Here is a 17,331-nt window from a genome sequence, read left to right on the forward strand (position 1 = left end):
TTTTTTTGTGTGTGTAAGTTTTTGTGTGTGTGAGTATATTTTTGTGTGTGTAAGTTTTTGTGTGTGTGTAGGTTTTTGTGTGTGTGTACGTTTGTGTTTGTATGTTTAATTTTTTGTTTGTTTGCAAGTTGTTTTTTGTGTGTGTAATTTTTTGTGTGCGTGTTTAAATTTTTTTGTGTGTGTGTAATTTTTTTTCGTGTGTGTAAGTTTTTGTGTGTAAGTTTTTGTGTGTGTGTAAGTTTTTTTTGTGTGTGTGTGTAAGTTCTTGTGTATGTGTAAGTTTTTGTGTGTGTGTATGTTTTTGTTTTTATTTAAGTTTTTGTGTGTGTAAGTTTTTGTGTGTGTGTAAGTTTTTGTGTGTGTGTAAATTTTTATGTGTGTGTAAGTTTCTTTGTGTGTGTGTGTAAGTTTTGTGTGTTTGTATAATTTTTTGTGTGTGTGTAAGTTTTTGTGTGTGTTTGTTTTTGTGTGTGTGTATGTTTTTGTGTGTGTGTGTTAGTTTTTGTGTGTGTGTGTAATTTTTTGTGTGTGTGTATGTTTTTGTGTGTGTGTAAGTTTTTGTGTGTGTGTATGTTTTTGTGTGTGTGTAAGTTTTTTTGTGTGTGTGTATGCAATTGTGTGTGTGTATGTTTGTGTGTTTGGGTGTAAGTTTTTTTGATTTTGTTAGTTTTTTGTGTGTGTGTGTAAGTTTTTGTGTGTGTTTTTAAGTTTTTTGTGTGTGTAAGTTTTTGTGTGTGTGTAAGTTTTTGTGTGTGTGTAAGTTTCTGTGTGTGTGTAAGTTCTTATGTGTGTGTAAGTTTTTGTGTGTGTGTAAGTTTTTGTGTGTGTGTAAGTTTTTATGTGTGTGTAAGTTTTTTGTGTGTGTGTAAGTTTTTGTGTGTGTGTATGTTTTTTTGTGTGTGTAAGTTTTTTGTGTGTGTGTAAGTTTTTGTTTGTTTGTAAGTTTTTGTTTGTGTAAGTTTCTTTTGTGTGTGTAAGATTTTTCGAGTGAGTAAGTTTTTTTGTGTTTGTAAGTTTTTGTGTGTGTGTGTAAGTTTTTTTGTGTGTATGTAAGTTTTTGTGTGTGTATAAGTTTTGTGTGTGTGTGTAAATTTTTGTGTGTGTGTATTTATTTGTTTTTGTGTTTATTTTTATGTTTGAGTGTAAGTTTTTTTGTGTGTGTGTGTGTAAGTTTTTGTGTGTGTGTAAGTTTTTGTGTGTGTGTGTAAGTTTTTGTGTGTGTGTAAATTTTTGTGTGTGTTTAAGTTTTTGTTTGTGTTTCTAAGTTTTTTTATTTGTGTAATTTTTTTTGTTTGTGTTATTATTTGTGTGTGTGTGTAAGTTTTTATGTGTGTGTAAGTTTTTTTGTGTGTGTAATTTTTTGTGTGTTTGTTAGTTTTTTTTTTTGTTTGTGTGTGTGTATGTTTTTTTTTGTGTGTGTGTGTAAGTTTTTGTGTGTGTGTTATTTTTGTGTGTGTGTGTAAGTTTTTGTTTGTGTGTGTAAGTTTTTGTGTGTTTGTAAGTTTTTTTGTGTGTGTAAGTTTTTTTGTGTGTGTAAGTTTTTGTTTGTGTTTTTGTTTTTGTTTGTGTGTTTATGTTTTTGTGTGTGTGTGTATGTTTTTGTGTGTGTGTGTGTAAGTTTTTTTGTGTGTGTAAGTTTTTTGTGTGTGTGTGTATTTTTTTGTGTATTTGTGTAATTGTTTGTGTGTGTGTAATTTTTTGTGTGTGTGTGTATTTTTTCGATTTTGTGAATGTTTTTGTGTGTATGTGTATGTTTTTTTGTGTGTGTATGGTTTTATGTGTGTAAGTTTTCGTGTTTGTGTGTAAGTGTTTGTGTGTGTGTGTAAGTTTGTTTATGTGTTTAATTTTTTGTGCGTATGTTTTTTTGTGTGTGTGTAAATTTTTGTGTGTGTGTAAGTTTTTGTGTGTGTGTATGTTTTTGTGTGTGTGTGTGAGTGAATTCGTGTTAGTTTTTGTGTGTGTGTAAGGTTTTTTTATTCAGATATTGCGTGTGTGTATGTTTTTGTGTGTGTGTATGTTTTTGTGTGTGTGTGTAAGTTTTTTTTGTGTGTGTAAGTTTTTGTGTGTTTGTAAGTTTTGTGTGTGTGTGTGTAAGTTTTTATGTGTGTGTAAGTTTCTGTGTGTGTGTAAGTTTTTGTGTGTGTGTAAGTTTTTTTTTGTGTTGTGTGTGTGTAAGTTTTTGTTGTGTGTGTGTGTGTAAGTTTTTGTGTGTGTGTAAGTTTTTGTGTGTGTGTAAGTTTTTGTGTGTGTGTAAGTTTTTGTGTGTGTGTAAGTTTTTTGTGTGTGTGTAATTTTTTGTGTGTTTGTAGGTTTTTTGTGTGTTTGTATTTGTTTGTGTGTGTGTGTATGTTTTTGTGTGTGTGTGTATGTTTTTGTGTGTGTGTAAGTTTTTGTGTGTGTGTAATTTTTTGTTTGTTATTAATTTGTTGTGTGTGTGTATTTTTTTGTGTGTGTAAGTTTTTTTTTTTGTGTGTAGTTTGTGTGTGTGTGTGTTATTTGTTGTGTGTCTGTAAGTTTTTGTGTGTGTCTAAATTTTTGTGTGTGTGTGCGTATAAGTTTTTGTGTTTGTGTAATTTTTTGTGTGTGTGTAAGTTTTGTGTGTGTGTGTGTAATGTTTTGTTTATGTGTAAGTTTTTTGTGTGTGTGTATGTTTTTGTGTGTGTGTAAGTTTTTGTGTGTGTGTATGTTTTTGTGTGTGTGTAAGTTTTTGTGTGTGTGTGTAATGTGTTGTTTGTTTGTAAGTTTCTTTGTTTGTGTTATTTTTTGTGTGTAAAAGTTTTTTTGTGTGTGTATGTTTTTTTGTGTTTGTAAGTTTTTGTTTTTTTGTTTGTTTTGTTGTGTGTTTAAGTTTTTTGTGTGTGTGTAAGCTTTTGTGTGTGTGTAAGTTTTTGTGTGTGTGTAAGTTTTTGTGTGTGTGTGTATGTTTTTGTGTGTCTATGTTTTTTTGTGTGTGTGTAATTGTTTATGTGTGTTCAAGTGTTTGTGTGTGTGTGTAAGTTTTGTGTGTATGTGTAAGTTTTTGTGTGTGTGTAAAATTTTGTGTGTGTGTATGTTTTTTTGTGTGTGTAAGTTTTTGTGTGTGTGTGTAAGTTTTGTGTGTGTGTGTAAGTTTTTGTGTGTGTGTGTAAGTGTTTTTGTGAGTTTAAGTTTTTTGTGTGTGTGTAAGTTTGTGGTTGTTAGTATGTTTTTGTGTGTGTGTGTAAGTTTTTGTGTGTGTGTATGTTTTTGTGTGTGTGTATAAGTTTTTTTTTGTGTGTGTTATGTTTTGTGTGTGTGTAAGTGTTAGTGAGCTTGTAATTTTTTATGTGTGTGTAAGTTTCCGAGTTTTTGTTATTTTTTGTGTGTTTGTAATTTTTTGTGTGTGTTTAAGTTTTGTGTGTGTGTAAGTTTTTGTGTGTGTGCAAATTTTTGTGTGTGTGTAAATTTGTGTGTGTGTGTGTAAGTTTTTTTGTATGCGTGTGAGTTTGTGTGTGTGTAAGTTTTTATGTGTGTGTGTAAGTTTTTTTTGTGTGTGTAAGTTTTTTGTGTGTGTGTAAGTTTTGTGTGTGTGTTGTAAGTTTTTTTTGTGTGTGTGTAAGTTTTTATGTGTGTGTAATTTTGTGTGTGTGTTTATGTTTTTTTGTGTGTGTTAGTATTTTTGTGTGTGTGTAAGTTTTTGTGTGTGTGTGTGTGTGTGTGTGTGTGTGTGTAAGTTTTTTTGTGTGTGTGATATTTTGTGTGTGTGTAATCTTTTGTGTGTGTGTGTAAGTTTTTTTTGTGTGTGTAAGTATTTTTGTGTGTGTGTATGTTTTTGTGTGTGTGTGTAAGTTTTTGTGTGTGTGTGTATGAGTGTTTGTTTGCGTTTGAGTTTGTGTGTGTGTAAGTGTTTGTGCGTGTGTAAGTTTTTGTGTGTGTGTAAGTGGTTGTGTGTGTGTATGTTGTTGTGTGTGTGTATGTTTTTGTGTGTGTGTGTATTTTATTGTGTGTGTGTATAAGTTTTTGTGTGTGTGTGTCTAAGTTTTTGTGTGTGTGTAAGTTTTTGTGTGTGTGTGTAATTTTTTTTGTGTGTGTGTAATTTTTTTTGTGTGTGTAAGTTTTTGTGTGTGTGTGTAAGTTTCTGTGTGTGTGTGTAAGTTTTAATATGTGTGTAAGTTTTTGTGTGTTTGCAAGTTTTTGTGTGTGTGTGTGTAAGATTTTTGTGTGTGTGCAGGTTTTTATGTGTGTTTGTAAGTTTTTATGTGTGTGTAAGTTTTTTGTGTGTGTGTAAGTTTTTGTGTGTGTGTAGTTTTGTGTGTGTGTGTAAGTTTTTGTGTGTGTGTAAGTTTTGTGTGTGTGTGTTAGTTTTTGTGTGTATGTAAGTTTTTGTGTGTGTGTAAGTTTTTGTGTTTGTTTAATTTTTTATGTGTGTGTAATTTTTTTTGTGTGTGTAAGTATTTTTGTGTGTGTGTGTAATTTTGTTTGTGTGTGTTAATTTTTGTGTGTTTGTGATTTTTTGTGTGCATTTCTTATTTTTTGTTGTGTGTGTTTATTTGTAAGTTTTTTGTGTGTGTGTAAGTGTGTGTTTGTTCGTTAGTTTTTGTGTGTGTGTGTATGTTTTTGTGTGTGTGTATGTTCTTGTGTGTGTGTGTATGTCCGTGTGTGTGTGTAAGATTTTGTGTGTGTGTGTATGAGCTTGGTATTTTTTAATTTTTTGTGTGTTTGTATGATGTAGCGATTTTTTATGTTTTTGTGTGTGTGTATGTTTTTGTGTGTGTGTATTTTTTTGTGTGTGTGTGTAAGTTTTTTGTGTGTAGTTAAGTTTTTTTGTGTGTGTAAGTTTTTGTGTGTGTGTAAGATTTTGTGTGTGTGTATTTTTTTATGTGTGTGTATGTTTTTGTTCGTTTGTAAGTTTTTTTGTGTGTGTGTAAGTTTTTATGTGTTTATAAGTTTCTGTGTGTGTGAAAGTTTTTGTGTATGTGTGTAAGTTTTTTATGTGTGTAAGTTTTTGTGTGTGTGTGTAAGTTTTTGTGTGTGTAAGTTTTTGTGTGTGTGTAAGTTTTTGTGTGTGTGTAAGTTTGTGTGTGTGTGTGTGTAAGTTTTTGTGTGTGTGTAAGTTTTTGTGTGTGTGTGTAAGTTTTTGTGTGTGTAAGTGTGTGTGTAGTTTTGTGTGTGTGTGTAAGTTTTTGTGTGTGTGTAATTTTTTGTGTGGGTGTAAGTTTTTGTGTGTGTAAGTTTTTTCGTGTGTTTAAGTTTTTTTGTGTGTGTAAGTTTTTATTGGTGTGTAAGTTTTTTTGTGTGTGTAATTTTTTTTGTGTGTGTGTAAGTTTTTGTGTGTGTGTGTAATTTTTTGTGTGTGTGTAAGTTTTTGTGTTTGTGGGTAAGTTTGTGTGTGTGTGTAAGTTTTTGTGTGTGTCTTAGTTTGTGTGTGTGTCTTATTGTGTGTATGTGTGTAAGTTTGTGTGTTTGTGTGTGTTAGTTTTTTTGTTTGTTTAATTCTTTTGTGTGTGTGTAAGTTTGTTCGCTTTTGTAAGTTTTTTTTTGTGTGTGTGTGTGTGTGTGTAAGTTTATGCGTGTGTGTAAGTTTGTGTGTGTGTGTGTGTGTTAGTTTTTGTGTGTGTGTGTAAGTTTCTGTGTGTGTTTTATAGTTGTTGTGATTGTCCGTTTTTGTGTATGTTTAAGATTGTTTGTGTGTGTATGTAATTGTTCTTGTGTTAGTTTTTGTGTGTGTGTGTATTATTTTGTGTTTGTATGTAGATTTTTTTGTGTGTGTAAGTTTTTGTGTGTGTGTAAGTTTTTGTGTGTGTGTAAGTTTTTGTGTGTGTCTAAGTTTTGTGTGTGTGTAGTGTGTGTAAGTTTTTGTGTGTGTGTGTAAGTTTTTGTGTGTGTGTAAGTTTTTTTGTGTGTGTAAGTTTGTGTTTGTGATTTTGTAAGTTTGTGTGTGTGTGTATGTTTTTGTGTGTGTGTGTAAGTTTTTGTGTGTGTGTGTTATTGTTTGTGTGTGTGTGTAAGTTTTGTGTGTGTGTGTGTATTTTTTTGTGTGTGTGTAAGATTTTGTGTGTGTGTAATTTTTTGTGTGTGTTTAAGTTTTTGTGTGTGTGTACGTTTTTTGTGTGTGTGTATTTTTTTGTGTATTTGCATGTTTTTGTGTGTGTATGTTTTTTTGTGTGTCTATTTTTTTTTCTGTGCGTGCGTGTAACTTCTTGTTTTGGTTTTTGAATTTGTGTGTGTGTAATTTTGTGTGTGTGTGTACTATTTTGTGTGTGTGTATGTTTTTGTGTGTGTGTATTTGTTTGTGTGTGTGTAAGTTTTTGTGTGTGTGTATTTTTGTGTGTGTGTGCAATTTTTTTGTGTGTGTGTAATTTTTTTGTGTTTGTGAAATTTTTTGTGTGTGTGTAATTTTTTTGTGTGTGTAAGTTTTTTGTGTGTGTTGGTTTGTGTGTGTAAGTTTTTGTGTGTGTGTGTAAGTTTTTTTGTGTGTGTAAGTTTTTGTGTGTGTGTGTGTGTAAGTTTTTGGGTGTGTGTGTGTAAATTTTTTTGTGTGTGTAAGTTTTTATGTGTGTGTAAGTTTTTGTGTGTGTGTGTAATGTTGTTTGTTTGTTTATGTTTGTTTTTGTTCGTAAATGTTTCTGTGTGCGTATGTTTCTATGTTGGTGTGAGTTTTTGTGTGTGTGTAAGTTTTTTGTGTGTGTGTAAGTTGTTGTGTGTGTGTGTACGTTTTTGTGTGTGTGTAAATTTTTGTGTGTGTAAATTTTGTGTGTGTGTATGTTTTTTTTTGTGTGTAAGTTTTTGTGTGTAAGTTTTTTGTGTGTGTGTAAGTTTTTGTTTGTGTGTAAGTTTTTGTATGTGTGTGTAAGTTTTTTGTGTGTGTGTGTAAGTTTCTGTGTGTGTGTGTAAGTATTTGTGTGTGTGTAAGTTTTTGTGTGTGTGTAAGTTTTATGTGTGTTTGTAAGTTTTTTTGTGTGTGTAAGTTTTTTGTGTGTGTGTGTAAGATTTTTGTGTGTGTGTAAGTTTTTGTGTGTTTTGTGTAAGTTTTTGTGTGTGTGTGTAAGTTTTTGTGTGTGTGTAAATTTTTGTGTGTGTCTAAGTTTTTGTGTGTGTGTGTAATTTTTTGTGTGTGTGTAAGTTTTTGTGTGTGTGTGTGTTGTAAGTTTTTGTGTGTGTGTGTAAGTTTTTGTGTGTTGTGTAAGTTTTTGTGTGTGTGTAAGTTTTTGTGTGTGTGTGTAAGTTTTTGTGCGTGTGTGTGAGTTTTTGTGTGTGTGTAACTTTTTGTGTGTGTAAGTTTTTTGTGTGTGTGTAAGTTTTTGTGTGTGTGTGTAAGTTTTTGTGTGTGTGTGTGTGTAAGTTTATTTTTGTGTGTGTTAGTTTTTTGTGTGTGTGTAAGTTTTTTTGCGTTTGTTAGTTTTTTTGTGTGTGTGTATTTTTTTGTGTGTGTGTAAGTTGTTGTTTGTGTGTAAGTTTTTGTGTGTGAGTATTTATTTATTTGTGCGTAAGTTTTTGTGTTCGCGTAAGATTTTGTGTGTGTGTGTATGATTTTATGGGTGTGTATTCTGGCATTTGTGTGTGTTTTGTGTGTGTGTATGTTTTTGTGTGTGTGTTAGTTTTTGTATGTGTATGTTTTTGTGTGTGTGTGTGTAAGTTATTGTGTGTGTAAATTTTTTTTTGCGTTTAATTTTTTGCGTGTGTCTAAGTTTTTTTGTGTGTGTGTAAGAGTGTTTGTGTGTGTATGTTTTTGTGTGTGTGTGTGTAAGTTTTTTTGTGTGTGTGTAAGTTTTTGTTTGTTTAAGTTTTTGTGTGCGTGTAAGTTTTTGTGTGTGTGTGTGTGTAAGTTTTTGTGTGTGTGTAAGTTTTTATGTGTGTGTGTAAGTTTTTATGTGTGTGTAATTTTTTGTGTGTGTGTAAGTTTTTGTGTGTGTGTAAGTTTTTTGTGTGTGTGTTTTAAATTTTGTGTGTGTGTAAGTTTTTGTGTGTGTGTAAGTTTTTGTGTGTCTGTTAGTTTTTTTTGTGTGTGTGTATTTTTATTTGTGTGTGTGTATGTTTCTTTGTTTTTTTAATTGTTTGTGTGTGTGTAAGTTTTTTGTGTGTGTGTGTGTAAGATTTTTTTTGTGTGTGTAATTTTTTTTTTTTGTGTAAGTTTTTGTGTGTGTAAGTTTTTTTGTGTGTGTGTAAGTTTTTTTATGTGTGTGTAAGTTTTTGTGTGTGTTTAAGTTTGTGTGTGCGTGTGTTTTATTTTGTGTGTGTGTGTAAGTTTTTTTGTGTGTGTAAGTTTTTGTGTGTGTGTAAGTTTTTGTGTGTGTGTAAGTCTTTTGTGTGTGTGTGTAAGTTTTTGTGTGTGTGTGTAACTTTTTGTGTGTGTGTGTGTCTGTTTTTGTGTGTGTAAGTTTTTGTGTGTGTGTGTGTGTAAGTCTTTTGTGTGTGTGTAAGTTTTTGTGTGTGTTTGTAAGTTTGTGTTAGTGTGTGTAAGTTTATGTGTGTAAACTTTTGTGTGTGTGTAAGTTTATGTGTGTAAGTTTTTGTGTGTGTGTAAGTTTTATGTGTGTGTGTAAGTTTTTTTGTGTGTGTAAGTTTTTGTGTTTGTGTAAGTTTTTGTGTGTGTGTAAGTTTTTGTGTGTGTGTAAATTTTTGTGTGTGTGTAATTTTTGTGTGTGTGTTTGTTAGTTTTTTGTGTCTGTGTGTGTGTGTAATATTTTTTGTTGTGTTTAAGTTTTTTTGTGTGTGTAAGTTTTTGTGTGTGTGTGTGTAAGTTTTTGTGTGTATGTGTGTAAGTTTTTGTTTGTATGTAAATTATGGTGTGTGTGTGTAAGTTTTTGTGTGTGTGTGCAAGTTTTTGTGTGTGTGTTTAAGTTTTTGTGTGTGTGTGTAAGTTTTTTGTGTTTTTAATTTTGTTTGTGTTTGTTAGTTTTTTTGTGTGTGTGTAAGTTTTTGTGTGTGTGTAAGTTTTTTTGTGTGTGTAAGTTTTTGTGTGTGTGTAACTTTTTGTGTGTAGGTGCTTGTGTGTTTCTAAATTCTTGTGTTCGTTTTTTCGTTTTTGTGTGTGTGTAAGTTTGGTTGTGTTTTTTATATTTTGTGTGTGTGTATGTTTTTTTTGTGTGTGTGTAAGTTTTTTTGTAAGTTTTTATGTGTGTGTAAATTTTTGTGTGTGTGTAAGTTTTTTTGTGTGTGTAAGTTTTTTTGTGTGTGTAAGTTTGTGTGTGTGTGTGTAAGTTTGTGTGTGTGTGTGTAAGGTTTTGTGTGTGTGTGTGTAAGTTTGTGTGTGTTTGTAAGTTTTTGCGTGTGTGTATGTTGTTGTTTGTGCTTAAGTTTGTGTGAGTGTGTGTTAGTTTTTTGTGTTTTTGTAAGTTTTTTTGTGTGTAGTTTTTTTGTGTGTGTGTGTATGTTTTTTTGTGTGTGTCTGTTTTTGTGTGTGTGTGTAAATTTTTGTGTGTGTGTGTATGTTTATGTTTCTTGGTTTTTTTTTTTGTGTGTGTGTATGTTTTTGTGTGTGTGTATGTATTTCTGTGTGTGTTTGTAATTTTTTTTGTTTTAGTAATTTTTTGTGTGTGTGTGTAATTTTGTTTGTGTTTTTAATTTTTTATGTGTATGTAAGTTTTTTTGTGTGTGTGTAAGATTTTTTTTGTGTGTCTAAGTTTTTTGTGTGTGTGTAATATTTTGCTTGTATGTGTAAGTTTTTGTGTGTGTGTAAGTTTGTGTAAATTTCTGTGTGTGTGTTTTAGTTTTTGTGTGTGTGTGTAAGTTTTTGTGTGTGTGTAAATTTTTGTGTGTGTGTAGGTTTTTGTGTGTGTGTGTAAGTTTGTATGTGTGTGTGTAAGTTTTTTGTGCGTGTGTGTAAGTTTTTGTGTGTATGTAAGTTTTTGTGTGTGTGTAAGTTTTTTTGTGTGTGTGTATTTTTCTGTGTGTGTGTGTAAGTTTTTTAGTGTGTGTGTGTTTAAGCTTTTGTGTGTGTGTAAGTTTTTTTGTGTATGTAAGTTTTTTGTGTGTGTGTAAGTTTTTGTGTGTGTGTAAGTTTTTTGTGTGTTTGTAAGTTTTTTGTGTGTGTGTAAGTTTTTTTGTGTGTGTAAGTTTTTGTGTGCGTGTAAGTTTTTGTGTGTGTGTGTAAGTTTTTGTGTGTGTGTGTAAGTTTTTGTGTGTGTGTAAGTTTTTGTGTGTGTGTAAATTTTGTGTGTGTGTAAGTTTTTTTGTGTGTGTGTGTAAGTTTTTGTGTGTGTAAGTTTTTGTGTGTTTAAGCTTTTTGTGTGTGTGTGTAAGTTTTTGTGTGTGTGGAAGTTTTTTTTTGTGTGTGTAAGTTTTTGTGTGTGTGTTCTATTTTGTTTGTGTGTGTGTAAGTTTTTGTTTGTGTGTGTAAGTTTTTTTGTGTGCGTGTAAGTTTTTGTGTGTGTGTTTGTGTGTAATTTTTTTTTTTGTTTGTGTAAGTTTTTTTATGTGTGTAAGTTTTTGTGTGTGTGTAATTTTTTGTGTGTGTGTAAGTTTTTATGTGTGTGTAAGTTTTTGTGTGTGTGTAAGTTTTTGTGTTTGTGTGTAATTTTTTGAGTTTGTGTGTAAGTTTTTTTGTGTGTGTAATTTTTTGTTTGGGTTTAAATTTTTGTGTGTAAGTTTTTGTTTTTGTGTTTTTTTTTGTGTGTGTTTTAGTTTTTGTGTGTGTGTAAGTTTTTGTGTATGTGTAATTTTTTATTTTTTTTTATTTTTTTTTGTATGCGTTAGTTTTTTTTTGTGTGTGTAAGATTTTGTGTGTGTGTGTAAGTTTTCTTGTGTGTGTTTAAATTTTTGTGTGTGTGTAAGTTTTTGTGTGTGTGTATGTTTTTGTGTGTGTGTGTGTGTGTAAGTTTCTGTGTGTGTGTGTGTTAGTTTTTGTGTGTATGTGTAAGTTTTTCTGTGTGTAAATTTTTGTGTGTGCGTGTAAGTTTCTGTGTGTGTGTGTGTAAGTTTTTGTGTGTGTGTGTGTAAGTTTTTGTGTGTGTGTAAGTTTTTTTGTGTGTGTTAGTTTTTGCGTGTGTGTGTATGTTTGTGTGTGTGTGTGTTTTTAAGTTTTTGTGTGTGTGTGTAAGTTTTTTGTGTATGTAATTTTTTGTGCGTGTGTATGTTTTTGTGTGTGTGTAATTTTTTATTTGTGTTTAAGTTTTTGTTTGTGTGTTAGTTTTTTGTGTGTGTGTAAGATGTTGTGTGTGTGTCAGTTTTTGTGTGTGTGTGTAAGTTTTTTTGTGAGTGTTTTTTTTCGAGTGTGTGTAAGTTTTCTTTTTTGTGTAATTTTTTGTGTGTGTGTAAGTATTTTTTTGTGTGTGTAAGTTTTTTTTTGTGTGTGTAAGTTTTTGTGTGTGTGTGTGTAAGTTTTTTGTGTGTGTCTAAGTTTTTTGTGTGTGTAAGTTTTTGTTCGTGTCTAAGTTTTTGTGTGTGTGTAAGTTTTGTTTGTGTGTGTAAGTTTTTTTGTGTGTGTGTTAGTTTTTGTGTGTGTAAGTTTTTTTTGTGTGTGTAAGTTTTTGTGTGTGTGTAAGTTTTTTGTGTGTAAGTTTTTGTGTGTGTGTGTGTAAGTTTTTGCGTGTGTGTAAGTTTTTGTGTGGGTGTAAGTTTTTGTGTTTGTGTGTAAGTTTTTGTGCGTGTGTTAGTTGTGTGTGTGTGTGTAAGTTTTTGTGTATGTGTTTGTTTTTGTGTGTGTGTGTGTGTGTGTGTGTGTAAGTTTTTATGTGTGTATAAGTTTCTGTGTGTGTGTGTAAGTTTTTGTGTGTTTGTAATTTTTTGTGTGTGTGTAATTTTTTGTGTGTGTGTTTATGTTTTTTTTTTTTTTTATTTTTTTGTTTGTGTGTGTTTGTTTTTGTTGTGTGTGTAATTGTTTGTGTTTTTTAATGTTTTTGTTTATGTAAGTTTTTTGTGTGTGTGTTTGTAATTTTTTCTGTTTGTGTGTATGTTTTTGTGTGTGTGTAAGTTTTTGTGTGTTTAAATTTTTTGTGTGTGTGTGTAATTTTGCTTGTGTTTATAAGTTTTTTTGTGTTTGTAAGTTTTTTTGTGTGTGTAAGTTTACGTGTATGTGTTATTTTTTGTGTGTGTGTGTGTGTAATTTTATGTGTGTAATTTTTTGTGTGTGTGTAAGTTTATGTGTGTAAGTTTTTGTGTGTTTGTAAGTTTTTGTGTGTGTGTAAGTTTTTTGTGTGTGTGTAAGTTTTTATGTGTGTGTAAGTTTTTTTTGTGTGTGTAAGTTTTTGTGTGTGCGCAAGTTTTTTTTTGTGTGTGTAAGATTTTGTGTGTGTGTGTAAGTTTTCTTGTGTGTGTGTCAGTTTTTGTGTGTGTATGTTTTTGTGTGTGTGTGTGTAAGTTTTTGTGTGTGTGTGTGTAAGTTTTTGTGTGTATGTGTAAGTTTTTGTGTGTGTTAATTTTTGTGTGTGTGTGTTAGTTTCTGTGTGTGTGTGTGTAAGTTTTTGTTTGTGTGTGTGTAAGTTTTTGTGTGTCTTTAAGTTTGTGTGTGTGTGTAAGTTTTTGCGTGTGTGTAAGTTTTTGTGTGTGTGTGTGTGTAAGTTTTTGTGTGTGTGTGTAAGTTTTTTGTGTGTGTAAGTTTTTGTGAGTGTTTAAGTTTTTGTGTGTGTGTAAGTTTTTTTGTGTGTTTATTTTTTTGTGTGTGTGTTAGTTTTTTTGTGTGTGTAAGTTTTTTTTGTGTGTGTAAGTTGTTTTTTGTGTTTAAGTTTTTGTGTGTGTGTGTAAGTTTTTGTGTGATTGTAAGTTTTCGCGTGTGTGTAAGTTTTCTGTTTGTGTGTTATTTTTTGTGTGTGTGTATGTATTTTTTTGTGTGTGTTAGTTTTTGTTTGTGTGTTTAATTTTTTGTGTGTGTGTGTGTAAGTTTTTTTGTGTGTGTAAGTTTATTGTGTGTGTTAGTTTTTTTTCGTGTGTAAGTTTTTTTGTGTGTGTAAGCTTTTGTGTGTGTGTGTAAGTTTTTTGTGTGTGTGTAAGTTTTTTTGTGTTTGTAAGTTTTTTTTGTGTGTGTAAGTTTTTGTGTGGGTTTAAGTTTTTTTGTGTGTAAGTTTTTGTGTGTGTTAGTTTTTGAGTGGGTGTAAGTTTTTGTGTGTGTGTGTAAGTTTTTATGTGTGTGTAAGTTTTTGTGTGTGTGTAAGTTTTTGTGTGTGTGTAAGTTTGTGTGTGTGTGTGTGTGTTTGTAAGTTTTTTTGTGTGTGTAAATTTCTGTGTGTGTGTAAATTTTTGTGTGTGTAAGTTTTGTGTGTGTGTGTGTGTAAGTTTTTGTGTGTGTGTAAGTTTTTGTGTGTGTGTAAGTTTTTGTGTGTGTGTGTTCGTTTTTGTTTGTGTGTAAGTTTCTGTGTGTGTGTAAGTTTTTGTTTATGTAAGTTTTTTGTGTGTGTGTTTGTAATTTTTTGTGTTTGTGTGTAAGTTTTTGTGTGTGTGTAAGTTTTTGTGTGAGTAAGTTTTTTGTGGGTGTTTGTAATTTTTTTTGTGTGTGTAAGTTTGTGTGTGTGTGTAAGTTTTTGTGTGTGTGTTTAAGTTTTTGTGTGTGTTTTTGTTTTTGTGTGTGTGTGTGTGTGTAAGTTTTTGTGTGTAAGTTTGTGTGTGTGTGTAAGTTTATGTGCGTAAGTTTTTTTGTGTGTGTAAGTTTTTTTGTGTGTGTAATTTTTTTGTGTGTGTGTAAGTTTTTGTGTGTGTTTAAGTTTTTTTTGTGTGTAAGTTTTTGAGTGTGTGTAAGTTTTTGTGTGTGTGTAAGTTTTTGTGTGTGTGTAAGTTTGTGTGTGTGTAAGTTTTTTTTTGTGTGTGTAAGTTTTTGTGTAAATTTGTGTGTGTGTGTAAGTTTTTGTCTGTGTGTAAGTTTTTGTGTTTGTGTAAGTTTCTGTGTGTGTGTGTAAGTTTTTTTGTGTGTGTGTTTAAGTTTTTGTGTGTGTGTGTAAGTTTTTGTGTGCGTGTGTAAATTTGTGTGTGTGTGCGTAAGTTTTTGTGGGTGTGTGTGTAAGTTTTTGTGTGTGTGTACGTTTTTTGTGTGTGTGTAAGTTTTTGTGTGTGTGTAAGTTTTTGTGCGTGTGTAAGTTTTTTTGTGTGTGTGTAAGTTTTTGTGTGTGTGTTTTTTTTTTGTGTGTGTGTTAGTTTTTGTGTGTGTGTAAATTTTTGTGTGTGTGTGTAATTTTTTGTGTGTGTAAGTTTGTATGTGTTTGTAATTTTTTGTGTGTTTGTGTTATTTTTTTTGTGTTTGTGTTATTTTTTTTGTGTGTTTGAGTTTCTGTGTGTGTTTAATTTTTTGTGTGTTTAATTTTTGTGTTTGTGTGTAATTTTTTTTGTGTGTGTAAGTTTTTGTGTGTGTGTAAGTTTCTGTGTGTGTGTAAATTTTGTTGTGTGTGTACGTTTTTGTGTGTGTGTAAGTTTTTGTGTGTGTGTAAGTTTCTGTGTGTTTGTAAGTTTTTGTGTGCGTGTGTGTTATTTTATGTGTTAGTTTAAATTTTTGTGTGTGTGTAAGTTTTTGTGTGTTTGTGTAAGTTTTTGTGTGTGTGTAATTTTTTGTGTGTGTGTAAGTTTTTGTGTGTTTGTAAGTTTTTGTTTCTGTAATTTTTTTGTGTGTGTGTAAGTTTTTGTGTGTGTGTAAGTTTTTTTGTGTGTTTAAGTTTTTGTGTGTGTGCGTGTGTGTAAGTTTGTGTGTGTGTGTATGTGTGTGTAAGTTTTTGTGTGTGTGCCCATTTTGAAGTTGGAAAATATTAAATATGAATTTTTGTGTTTTAAGTGTTTCATGACATTTCGATGTAAAAAAAAGGATATTTTGGTGTAGAGGCATCCAAAAAACATCAAAGTAAAGCTGCGGGAGAAAAGGATGGCTAAGTCAAGTCGTAAAACAGGTGTATGAATGGTATTATGAATATAAAATGCGCTCAAATGCCCTTTGAAACCTTTTCTTGGTGTTGATGTATCCAAAAAGATGTAAAGTAAAGTTGTGGGTGAAAAGGATGGGAACTTGCTCTGAAATGCCCTTGAAAACATTACATAAAGTTAGGTTGTACGTAGGCTTAAAACACTTGTTTTAAGTGTGTTTCATGACATTCTAAGATGTAAAAAAAGTTTAAAAAAAAATTGGTCACTACAAACATTATTTTGTCTAATAGTAAAAGTTGCGACACACATATCTATATCATTTCCATTTTGAAGTTGGAAAATATTAAATATGATTTGTTTGTGTTTTAAGTGTGTTTCAAGACATTCTATGATATGTAAAAAAAAGTAAAAAAAAAATAAAAAATAAAACTAAAAAAAATCAAAAAAGAAAAAAAAACTAAAAAAAGTTTGGGGGGGAGGTTTGGTGGGAGGGAGGAGGTGGAGGGGTTGGGGGGCGGGTGGAGGGATAGGGTTGAGGGATAGGGGTAGGACTTGGGGCCCAAAAGCTGTAAAGTAAAGTTGTGGGTGAAAAGGATGGGTACTTCAACTTGTAAAATGGGTTTAGGAAGGACATTACATAAAGAACTTGTTCTGAAAAATACATTCGAGAGGGAGCCAAAAGTTGGGAGGATGGGGCCCTTTTGTGTCTCAAATCATCTTCTAAAATGCCTCAAACTGTTTCACCCAAATAATTCCCTAAAATGCCTAAGACGGTTTCGCCCAAATAATCCCTAAAATCCCTAAATCGGTTTCGCCCAAATAATCTCTAAACGTAATTTCAGCGTGTTCCCTTTGTTTTGACATCCCTGCGCTGTCACGTTTGAAATTCCTAGGAAAGCCTTTCCCGCGTTAATCTCTTCATCTCTAAGATCAAAACATTCGCCCGGAGTCAATTCTCCTGGATGCACACCAACAAATCAATCAATCTTGACATCATCTGTCAGACATTAAAATTCCTAGGAAACAATTCTCCTGGACGAACACCAAAGATATTTATAAACTTCGCCCGGAGACAATTCTCCTAGACTTGTTGATGAACTTATGTATACATCCAGCAATTGTTGTTGAACTTATGTCTACATCGAGCAATTGTTGTTGACATCCAAGAAACATCCATAAAAGTGACAAAAATCCTGTTTTTAAAGTGAGAAAAATCCAGTTTTTTCATTCTCACTGACAAAAACCATAAAAACATCCATAAAAGTGAAAAAAATCCTGTTTTTTCAACTGAGAAAAATCCTGTTTTTTCATTCTCAGTTACAAAAACCATAAAACATCCATAAATTGCTGTTGACATCCATGAAAAACATCAAATAAATTAACCAACACTCATAACCATCCAAGAAACATCCATAAAAAGGAGAAAAATCCTGTTTTTCAAGTGAGAAAAATCCTGTTTTTCATTCTCAGTGAGAAAAACCATAAAAACATCCATAAAAGTGAGAAAAATCCTGTTTTTCAAGTGAGAAAAATTCTGTTTTTTCATTCTCAGTGAGAAAAACCATAAAACATCCATAAATTGCTGTTGACACCCATGAAAAACAACAAATAAATTAACTAACACTCATAACCGTCCAAGAAACATCCATAAAAGTGAGAAAAATCCTTTTTTTCAAGTGAGAAAATTTCTGTTTTTTCATTCTCAGTGAGAAAAACCATAAATTATGTACTGTCAACGTTAAACTAAATTGTAGATGGCAGCAGGGGTGAAGGGTCGCGCTGGTACCCCCTCTCTACTCACACGACAGCAACAACAGCCACGGCACTTGGAGCAGTTTGCTTCGAACGCCATCCACTCCCCCCTTCGAACAATTATGGTCAAAAAGGCGGATATGCAGTATCTCAGGGACATCTGAGGGTGTTAAATTAAATCTTTTGGGGAATACTTAGGGGGAGTGGGGGTGTTGATTGAATATTAGGTATAAAGTGGAAACTTCAAGGGAGTCTTATTGTGGGGTTAATTGTGTCTCAAATTTGACTAAAGGGAGACGTTAGAGGTAAAACAAAAAACAATGTGTGCATCCAGGTCATCCAGGTCATGAATTGCTATTTTCATTATATTGAAAACAGCTTGGTGTCTGAGGTACTGTTGTAGAAAGTAAGGGAAAGAATTGGGCAAGGTATTTTCTTATTTTTTTTGGGGGGAGGTTAATAGGTAAACAATTTATGTCTCTGTTCTACCAAAGCAGTTTTGCACCTAAGCTCCTATGGGACCTACTCTCTGTGAATTTAAATCGCGAGGTACATCGAAAGACCTTTCTGGGTTGTCAAAATGGTGTATTTACAATATGTCGGGGACGGCCTAGGGTATCATGTTGAAATTTTCAGGAAAGCTTTAGGAAGGGGAGGGAAGAATTAAGTGGAAGTTGAAAGTCACTTTGTACACCGAGCCTATCATAATAGCTCCTCTGCAAAACCTTGGGAACAGCAAGGAGGGTAGAGTTGAACCTTTCAGATCATCGGAACAGAACATTTGCAGTATCTTAGGAAAGGCTTGGATAATAATGTAGAAACTTTCGAGCTCTGCTGCAAAAATAA

At 32.0% G+C, this 17,331-nt stretch overlaps 1 protein-coding gene across 1 annotated transcript in view; it reads right to left on the bottom strand.

The window, feature by feature from the left end:
• LOC148945349 (uncharacterized) overlaps positions 1–17,331 on the bottom strand; it is a 110,993-nt gene that overhangs the window by 32,793 nt on the left and 60,869 nt on the right. The window lies entirely within an intron of this gene.

This window comes from Artemia sp. Qi Xiang Cuo, chromosome 13, assembly GCF_049724085.1.
Source record: "Artemia sp. Qi Xiang Cuo chromosome 13, ASM4972408v1, whole genome shotgun sequence".
In the NCBI taxonomy this organism is placed as follows: Eukaryota; Metazoa; Arthropoda; class Branchiopoda; order Anostraca; family Artemiidae; genus Artemia; species Artemia sp. Qi Xiang Cuo.